Genomic DNA, 10783 nt, shown 5'->3' on the forward strand with positions numbered 1-10783 from the left:
TTAACCATAGTTTCAGATGTGAAACTGTCAGCATCAGAGACTAAGCTAAGCCCAAATACAAACATAGAGTTAACAATGTTGATATATCATTCAAAAAAAGATAATTTTTAAAAAAAGCCAAATTGGAAACAAAAAGATCAACACACTTCCTCACCAGCAATCAACATCCTCATGAGCAGAGATTGACACCAAGATTAACACTAGACCAGCAATCAAGTAAACAATATACTAATCAAGGAATTAATAATGCAGAAAAACAAGCTAATAGCCTAATCAAGGAAGCAGGAAGACTAATGAAGGCACTGCCAAGACTTCTGAACTGAAGAAGCTTCTTGGATGAGAACTGAAACATTTTCAAGGAAAGAAACAACTAATTGCCTCTTGGAAAAAATGCCTTTAGGTGTTCCCCAAATAAGCACATTGACTGGACAGGTATATGAAATGCACACAATACCCTACCTTGATTCTTTTATTGTAGAATATCTGAAGGGAAAGATTCTCCTTAACCGTGAGATCTAAATTTCATTTAAAACAATTGAATTTTATTTGTTGGTTAATAAATGATTGAAATTTCCATTTGAACTCAACTGTTTTCTCACTTGGAAAAAAAAAAAACCCAGATACAGGAGAACAACATTTTTTTTTTAATTTATATCATTTTGTTCTTTCGATCCTACTGCCACTGTTATTTTGTCCTTAATTCCACACACAGTACAATTCCCTGCATGTCACAAAATGGTTTATACACCTGAGCATGTCTTGATCTGTACAATTATTATCAAATGTGCATTATTATTTTCAATCTTGTAGTTACAAAAAATATTAAAAGCAATGTATTTCAATAGCAATAAAAAATATAATATTCTTTCCCCCCACCCCCAGGGTACAGCTGGAGAACAAGGACCTTTGATTCTGATTTTTAAAACACTTACATCTTCAACTTTTAAGTAGCCTTATGGAATAATGTATATTAGATTGTCTTACTTCAAACAACTAATTGAATGAACAGATGGGTGAGAGATGGATTGGTCTGCAAGATGTTATTCTTTGCATCTATACAATTTTGTCCTTTTATGTAGACTCTGATACACTTTTTGGCAAATGTTCTGTAGGAAAACAGCTTCTTATTCAGCACAAGCAATATCATTCAGAAGATTTGGTCATGGCCGGCATTTCCTGTCTAAATTATTTAAATTATGTCTGAAAAAGTAACACTCACAAGAAATACATCAAAGAAGCTAGTTGATAATTTCATGTATGTAACTTTTAGTTTTAAGCAATGTAGTTCAGAAATAGTTAAAATTTGTAGCATGATTGCATTAGAATGAGGGATAAATTTTGAATTGCCTTTGCTGCTTTGCTGATATTATTACTAAATTATTGTTGGATTTTTATTACAAAAACTATTTTTCAATATATTTTTATTTAGATAGCTTACAATCTCCTGTTTGATATCATCTGGGCAGATAATAATTTAATATCAGTCCATTCCTTTTTCATGTGGCAATAATTAGGTGATGTACAAAAAAAAGTCAGCATTGGTATCTCATTAAAGAAGGAAGAGGAACAGGAAATGGTGGAGTAGAATATTAGGGTAGGAGATAGAAATAACATTGGATCCCTAAATTAAAGAAACCTGTTTAATATTTATTCTATTTTGCAATTCAATCTTCTGAATGTATCCCAATATTTAGGGCTATTTCAAATGGATAGAAAGATGTTGAGTGTTACAACCCAGGCATTTCAGGAAGACATTTCTATCTATTATTATTTAACTTTGCCCTTTGTCTGGAGACTATCTGTCTGAAACAGTCAGAAATGTAATGAAAAATGCAAAAAAAGAAAACATAAATTAGGATGTTTTCAAAAATTCCAATTTTGCGAACAGATGCTCTAATACTCATTTCAGGTTGTATATGCAAAACTACCAACACATCTTGGCTTTGGAATTTGCAATCAAATAACTCAATGAAAATTCCAACATCTTATCTAATATCACCCTGGGTATCCATATCTCCAATAGTTATGTCCTGGCAAGATAGATCTATCTGGCTTCTATGGAACTTCTCTCTACCAAGGGAAGGTTCATCCCGAACTACTAATGTGATTTCAAGGACAATGTAATATCTGTGATTGCAGGACATAATGCTTGCATAGGGCAATTCATGTCAAATATTCTGAGCATTTACAAGGTCCCACAGGAAAGAGTTATTCCAAAAAGAAACAATTGAAATCCAACCCATTCACACATCTTTGTGATCATTTGTGCATAATGATAAATGAAACAAAAATGAAGACTATGCAATAAACTCATCCAGGGACTCACTCTATGTATAATAAAATGTACAATAGATCTACCCCAAATATATTTTACAGATATTCATTTTTTTTAATGTGAGAACACATGGATATAAAATGGAGCATATCATTTTCTAGTGCAGCATAGGTCATCTTGAATTTCTCTTTCTACTTAAAGTTAATTTCCTGAAGGAATATATTTATTCACAAAAATGTAAAACAGGTTCAAATTTTAAGTTGGCCAAATATAATGTTATCTTCTAGTATGCATATCCAACTAATATATGTGAAATATAGGAGAACAATGTGTTTGGTTTTGTTTACTTTGCATTCCAAAGTTTTATCTACATAATTAATGTGGTTACTCTCAGAAATCTTCAAAATAAAGGAATATTAAAGTAAGATTAAACCTCTGGCCCCAGTGACTGACCCTGATTGGATCACAAGTTTTAGGTATAGCATCATGCAATGGTACATATGCCTCCTTAAATTCCTATATCCTGCTCAAGCAGAAGAACCTATACCATTTCAGATAATTGACTGTCTAGTCTCTTCATAAAAAGCTTGCAGTGATGGAGCACCCATGATTTCTGAAGACAAGCTGTTCCACTGGTTAACTGTCATCACTGTTGGGAAGTTTCTCCTTAATTCCAGGTTGCTTCTCTCTTTGATTAGTTTCCAACCATGGGACATGCTAGTCTAAATTGGTGATTATCTCAAATGCAATAATAACAAATATAATGACAATAATAACATGATCATGATTGTCAAGAGACACACTTCAAGTGGATTGAGGACTGTCAATAGCCTTTGTAAGGTTCCCATTTGCAATTAAAGTTAACCTGTAGTTTTTATCTTAAAGTATGAACTTTCCATCCTTTTCACACAAACCCACAAGGACGAACTCCAAATAGGTCTTTGGAGTTTAGGTCTTTATCTAAGAATCTGGAAGGAAAAGAAAATGTAGAGATAAGAGATTCAAGTCCCAGAATGAATTGGTTCCTTCTATACGGTGTGCCCATAGCATTCCTATCAATGCTTTGGTTGCAAGTAATGTGTAAAATTACTCATAGTAAATGCAGCACCACAGATCCTCTGCCTATCCTTCACAAGCAATATCTGCCAGGGAACATCACCATTGCTGGGATCATTTCTCAGCTCTACATGTTTCAAATGATGATGGACTTCAAGACACCTCCTTCTAGTGATCTCTTTGAGGATAGTATGTAAGTATTCACAGAGAGAGAGAGAGAGAGAGAGAGAGAGAGAGAGAGAGAGAGACAGAGAGACAGACAGACAGACAGACAGAGACAGAGAGACAAATATGGCAAGAGAGATATGTGTAAAGTAGACTGAATTGGAATGAGTATTAAGAGCATTATTTGAATGTTTATAGATGCCAAGATATAGAGTGTGTCATTTGGTCTTGAGGCAACTGTAGAGCAAAAACAATTGCTGGTTATTTCTGCAATATATTTATATGTGTACTGCCTTTACCTATGCATAAAGATTTTATGGTATTTACACTTTCTACTCTCTATTTACATATTTGTTGCATTTACTTGTTTCATTAATCTGGTGTCAACCAAATGCCAATGAAAGAATTTTAGTGAATGGATATTTATTTTTGTCCAACTGTCTCCCTGCTTTCCAAAAATGCCAGCACTTTTAGATTTGGCTTGTGGAAACCATGTCTTTTCTTTGGAGATACTGTACTATATAGTTAATTTAATTATATTATTGTACAACCATAAATATTCAAATGGTGCTCCCTCTGTACAACACAAAACCTGTATGAAGGGAGCTGGGAACCAAGCTTCCCTCCCTAGCATTGTTCAGTTTCAGTCACCACATTACAAAAAAGTTGTTGAGACTTTGGAAAAAATACAAAGAAGAGCAGCTAAGGTGATGAGGAGCTCCAGAAAAAATGGATGGAAACTAAACCAAGGAGAGAATCAACCTGGGATTAAGGAGAAACTTTCTAACAGTGAGAACAATTAACCAATGGAACAGCTTGCCTTCAGAAGTTGTAAGTGCTTCACCTCTAGATTTTTTTAAGAAAAGATTGGACAGTCACCTATCTGAAGAGGTATAGGGTCTCCTGTTTGAGCATGTGGGTTGGGCTAGAAGACCTCTAAGGCCTTTCTCCAGCTCCATTGATACTAACATCTTTTCATGAACATCATAATATAATATAGCATGGAGCAGTATCTTAGTCTTGCCATATAAACCTTTCCAGAGAAAAGATGGAATTGAAGAAAGATGGCATGACAAAGAACTTCACTACTGATCTCATTAGCAAAAACCATAAAACATATGCTTCACAGCTTGCTACTTATTGTAAACTCCCAGGTCAATAGTCAAGGCACCTCTGAAATACAAAGCCCTTCCTAAGATAGATAGATAGATAGATAGATAGATAGATAGATAGATAGATAGATAGATAGATAGATAGATAGATAGATAGATGTTAGATAGATAGATAGATAGATAGATAGATAGATAGATGATAGATAGATAGATAGATAGATAGATAGATAGATAGATAGACAGACAGACAGACAGACAGATAGATAGATAGACAGACTTTAGAGAGAGGGTAGACCAACTTCACACATTATACTTGAAAGAAAGGCTGAAATAGTTACCATATTATGTGTTAAATGTATTGTAGCAGTTCATGTACCTCTCTCTTCAGGGTCATGACTCAGATTTACCAACATATCCTGGCTTTAGTATTTGCTGTTAAGGAGATCAATACTAATCCCCAGATTTTACCCAATGTTACACTGGGCTTGAAAATCTATAATAGCCAGTTTGCTTCAAAATGGATGTACCATGCCTCAATGGAGCTCCTTTCATCTAAAGACAGATTAATCCCTAATTACAACTGTGACATCCAGAACTATCCAGTAGCAATAATTGGAGGACCTGACACTGATGCATGTCTTCATGTGGCCATCATTCTGCACATTTACAAGTTTCCTCAGGTAACCATGCATGTGGAGTACATATAAAATCTGGTTAAATCTAACATTCCTTTGAGATAAAACATAGTCCCTGCGATGAAGCAAGTAACTGTGTGAGACCATGGAACACATTTTTCTTTCAACCTTGTTTGAAATCTATGAAATGCACTTATTAATAAATGTTCCTTCTTTAATTGAGTGGGTAATAATAGCAATAGTACATAGACTTATATACTTCTTTACAGTGCTTTACACTCTCTCTAAGAGGTTTACAAAGTCAGCATATTGCCCCCAACAATTTAGATGGTCATTTTACCTACCTCGGATGGATGGAAGGCTGAGTCAACCTTTAACCTGGTGAGATTTGAACTACCAATTTGCAGGCAGTAAGCAGAAGTAGCATGCAGTACTGCACTCTAACCAATGAGCCACCATGGCTCAATAATAATAATGTATGGTTTGAGAATCTCATGCTCCTTAATAGGACCTCAAAAGTTCCTGCTACACCAAATGTTACTGGTCCCATTCACAGAGCTTATTTATGAACTAAAATAGCCCCTTCTTTGAGTTCACAAAATGTCTGGAATTATAAATCATAAAAAAGTAAAGGTTCCCCTCACACATATGTGCTAGTCGCTCCTGACTCTAGGGGGTAGTGCTCATCTCCATTTCAAAGCTGAAGATCCAGCTCTATCCGAAGACGTCCCTGTGGTCATTTGGCCAGCATGACTAAATGCTGAAGGCACACGGAATGCTGCTACCTTCCCACCAAAGTGATGCCTATGTTTCTACTTGCATTTTTACGTGCTTTCGAACTGCTAGGTTGGCAGAAGCAGGGACAAGTAACGAGAGCTCACTTCATTACACAGCACTAGGGATTCAAACTGCCGAACTGCCGACCTTTCTGATCGACAAGCTCAGCATCTTACCTACTGAGCCACCATGTCCCTTATAAAGCATAGGAAGAGACAAAGAAATGTAAGCAATTTAAATACTAACACAGCTAGATACATTGTGTAAAAATATCATTAAACTCTTATGATAGAGGATTTTGAAGGAATACTGCTGTCAAATCTAAAACTGGTACTATGACATGGATCTAAACTTTTACTTGTGCACTACCAGTTTGAAAAGTACATCAGTACACCTTAATAAAAATATATCAAAGCTTACTTATTGTCTCCTTTCTGAATCCTTCTGCATTTTCCATAGTTGACATATGGCTCTGCTCCGATGACAGATGAAGACAAACAGGCTGGTTTCTATCACCAAATGTTTCCAAATATGGACCATCAATATACGGGAATTCTTCTGCTACTGCAGCATTTTATGTGGACATGGATTGGGGCCTTAACTGTGAATAATGAGAATGGGGAGAAGTTTGTACAAAATGTGGTTCCCATGTTTGCCCAGAGTGGAATCTGCTTTGACTTCATTGAAAGATTTCCTATCCTTTCTTACTCCACTGACATTTTCAATACGGTGAAAGATGGGATAAAAATGTACAGCGTGGTCATGGACAGCACAGTCAATTCAGTGTTAGTTCAAGGTGAAATTTTTATAATGATAATTTTGAGAATGTTTCCTACTATGTCAACATTTGAAGAGATACCACTACAAGAAAATGCTAAAATCTGGATTATGGTAGCCCAGATGGATTTCACATCTCTTCCCTTTCAGAGGTGGGAAGACCTAGATTTTCTCCATGGTGCTCTTTCCTTTGCAGTTCATTCAAGGGAAGTCCGAGGGTTTCGGGAATTTCTTCAGATGATCAAACCAAATTTCAACCAAGAAGATGGCTTTATTAGAGTTTTCTGGAAGGAGGCATTTGGATGCGTGTTCTCAGGGTCCATGATGGATGAGAAACACAACTCTTTGATGGACAGTCAACCAATCTGCACTGGTGAGGAGAAGCTAGAGACCCTCCCAGCATCTGTTTTCGAAATGGACATGACTGGTCACAGTTACAGCATTTACAATGCAATCTATATTTTGGCCCAGGCAATCCATTTTGCTCATTTAACTTCCTTCAAACACAGAGCAAAAATAGGCCAAGTAAGACTTATTGAATTTCTCAAACTTCACCCATGGAAGGTAATGTCTCAAGGACTCTGACAAATGTCAAGTATGTAGGTTTTTCTCATGTCATCCAACAGCTAAATTAAATGTTTACTTCAATATCATTTTGCTTTTTCAATATGAACTTTCCATCCTCCCACGCTCTCTCTGCCCCCCTCGCCCACTCCCCCCACCTGGCATGTCGCCGCTCTCTTGCTCGCTCCCCCTGCCTGTCTGCACTATGCTTTCCCCACCTGCCACTCACTGATTGGCTGGCTCACCAATCGCCCCACCTCTGAGAGGCAGTGAGAGGGGGGGGGTTCTCGCATGCCTTCTTTCTTAATTTGAAGGCATGTGAGAAACCCCCCTCTCCATTGCCTGAACGTATGAAAGAAGAAAGCTGCAGGCTTATTTGCTTTGGCTACGCTATCTCCTTCTGTTCTCTGTCTCTCTACTTCACTCATTTGGGCAGCAGAGAATGTAGTCAAAGTCAAAGGAGCATGCAGCTTCCTTCATTCACATGTTCAGGCAGTAGGGGGGGGGGCTTTCTTGCATGCCTTCTTTCTCCAAAGATGTGCAAGAAAGCCCCCCCCCCCATTGCCCAATGTGCGAATGAAGGAGACTGCAGGCTCCTTCACCTTTGGCTATGATATCTCCTTTCATTCTCCGTCTGCCTCATTCACTCATTTGGGCAGCAGAGAACGAGAGGAGATAGCATAGCCAAGGGAAAAGGAGCCTGCAACCTTCTTCATTCCTTTCTTCCCTCCGTGCCCACCAAGCGTACCCCCTGCTCAGCTGCCGTTTCTGCCACCATGCCCCCTCTGCGTACCCGCCCAGGCTCCGGCCTGAGTGGTACCGAGGGATGGCAGCGCAGGATGGCTGGTGGTGGTGGTTATTGCTCCTGGGCTAGCTTTCGGTCGAAGTGCTGAGTAGGCAGCACCCCAACTCCCCCACCACCACTGCTGCACCACCTCATGTTCCTTGTCTTCCGGCTGCAACCCCACTCCGTGGAAAACATAGGTACACACACGTCCCGTGCAATTACAGCCCGGAGCAGGACCAAAGTCCATCTCCTAACTGGCCCTTCCTCCCTCAGAGGGTTTCAGAGGAAAGCTTCTGCAGAATCCTGGGTGAGTGAAAACAAGTTCCTGCCATTACGAAGTCTTCGAGACTGTAATTGTATGAGATGTGCGCGTGGGCCTATTTTTTTCCATGGCATGGAGCAGAGGCGAGGCTCTGCATGGCCGGCGATGACTCCGGAAGCCATCCATGGGGGTGGGTGGGTCCCCCTTGTTTTCCTCATCTTACTGGATGGCCTCCAGCATCATCGACGCCGTGTAGATCCTCACAGCTGCTCCAAGCCGTGGAAAACATAGGCATGTGCGCACAGCTCGTACAATTACAGTCTCGGAAACTTCGTAATGACGGGAACTTGTTCTCACTCTGAAGCCCTCTGAGGGAGGAAGGGCAAGTTGGGAGAGGGGCTTTGGTCCTGCTCCAGTCTGTAAGCTTCCCTCTGTTCTGCGGAGACCCCCAGGGAAAAATGCTACTGCCAGGTACTTTTAACCATATATTTTGGTCCTATGACTGCAGAATGCCGCAAAGAAACATAAATGCAGGCCAGTTGTTGAGTGTTTCAAATGTGATTGGAACACTCAACAAGATGACCACAGTGTCTGTGTGTGTGTTTGTGAGTAAGACAGACAGACAGAGACAGACATACAGACAGAAAGAGGCACAAAGGGAGACAGAAAGAGGGAGGGAGGGAATCAGAGGGAGACTGACAGACACAGAAACACACATAGAGGGGAGGGAGGGAGAGACAGACAAATAGAGACACAGAGAGAGAGACACACACAGAGTGAGTGATTAAGTAAATGAATGACAGACAGACAGAAGAGATTCTAAAAAAATTTGAAACCCACCACTAGTCTTTTAAATTTTGGTAAACAGTGTCTTAAGAGGTTGAGTTACTTATGAAAAAGTTTTTTTCCTCATATTCCTGAAGTGGAGTGAAGTCTTCACCATTTTGTAGAACCTGAGGAAATTTTTAGTTCTTCTCTTCGTTTTCTATTTTGGCTTTCTTGTATGTATGTATTATTTTGTTTTTTGTAGCTCAATGAAATTGTAAGAAGGATCTCATTCAATAATACTGCAGGAGATATAATATCTTTCAACCAAAATGGAGAACTGGAGACTGGATTTGATGTCATCAATTGGGTGACATTCCCAAACAAGTCCTTCGTGAAAGTCAAAATTGGTGGAATAGGATCTGTGACTTCTCAAGAGGACATATTAGTGATCCGCGAGAAAGCCATCATTTGGCCAAGCAAGTTTAACCAGGTAGGACCAGAATTTGTGTCTGGACCATGTTACTTGTTTTCAATTGAATAAATGTGAGCTGTGGGATACTGCTGGTGATTTTTCCTGCCTTCTGCCTCAAGTAGTTTAGTTAGTTTAGTTTAGTTTAGTTTATTTAATTTATAGACCACCCCCTCTCCCCGTAGGGACTCGTATTAAGAGATGAGCTAGGGAAACAAATGTTATAGGTAGGGAGGCTTAGTTGCAGTGGTGAAATCTAAGGTGTGGCTGGGTAGGGTGGGGTGGGGATCATGAGACTGGGTGGGCATGGCCAACATTTTTTTTTACTTTTTAAAGCATTTTATTTCCTGCCAGTTCAGGCGAATAGGCAGAAAAAAGATTCTTTAAAAAGCAGGGAGGGGGGGAGCTTCTGATGATTGTGTGGCTCACAGCTGAGCTGCCCAATCCTCAGAAGCTTTTTTTTACTACCAGTTCACAGAACCAGGGACAATCGTCCCTACCTGTTCGGCCGAACTAGGAGGATTTCACCCCTGCTTAGTTGGCAATATTCCCTTTAAGTTAAATAAAATTTGAAGTGACATAATAACATGACTATGTGAACAAAGTCACGTTGAAAAATGAATTTGTTTTTTTCTTTACTTCATTCATTCATTCATTCATTCATTCATTCATTCATTCATTCTGTCCATCTCAATACTATGGTGACTGGGCAGCTTTCCAGCAATAAAAAGGTAAACATAGAAAAAAATTACAATTAAGAAAACTTATATAAAACTAAAACCAAGATGGCAATGAGGTAAAGTTTCCTCCTCCTCCTTCCTCTTTTCTTCCTGTCAATTACTTCCATTGGAGGGTTCCAAGCCAACTGAAAAAAAATATTTTAATGCTCTCCCAGAAGGTGTCAAGAAAGTAAGCATCTCACCTCTGCAGAGAGTGTTCCATAGTTTATGGATCACAGTGGAAAAGGGTTTTCTGCTTGACCCCAGCCAACTGGAATTCCTTCACAGAAGTAAGATCCAGAGCAGGCCTTTTCTGCTGGAGCAAATTGGACAGGGAGGTCCCATTGTGGCAAGAGGATGCCTCAGATACCCTGCACAAATGCCATACATTATAACCAATATAGATCCGAAAATCAG

The sequence above is a fragment of the Natrix helvetica genome (genome assembly GCF_964273705.1).
Source record: "Natrix helvetica genome assembly, chromosome: Z".
Classification (NCBI taxonomy): Eukaryota; Metazoa; Chordata; class Lepidosauria; order Squamata; family Natricidae; genus Natrix; species Natrix helvetica.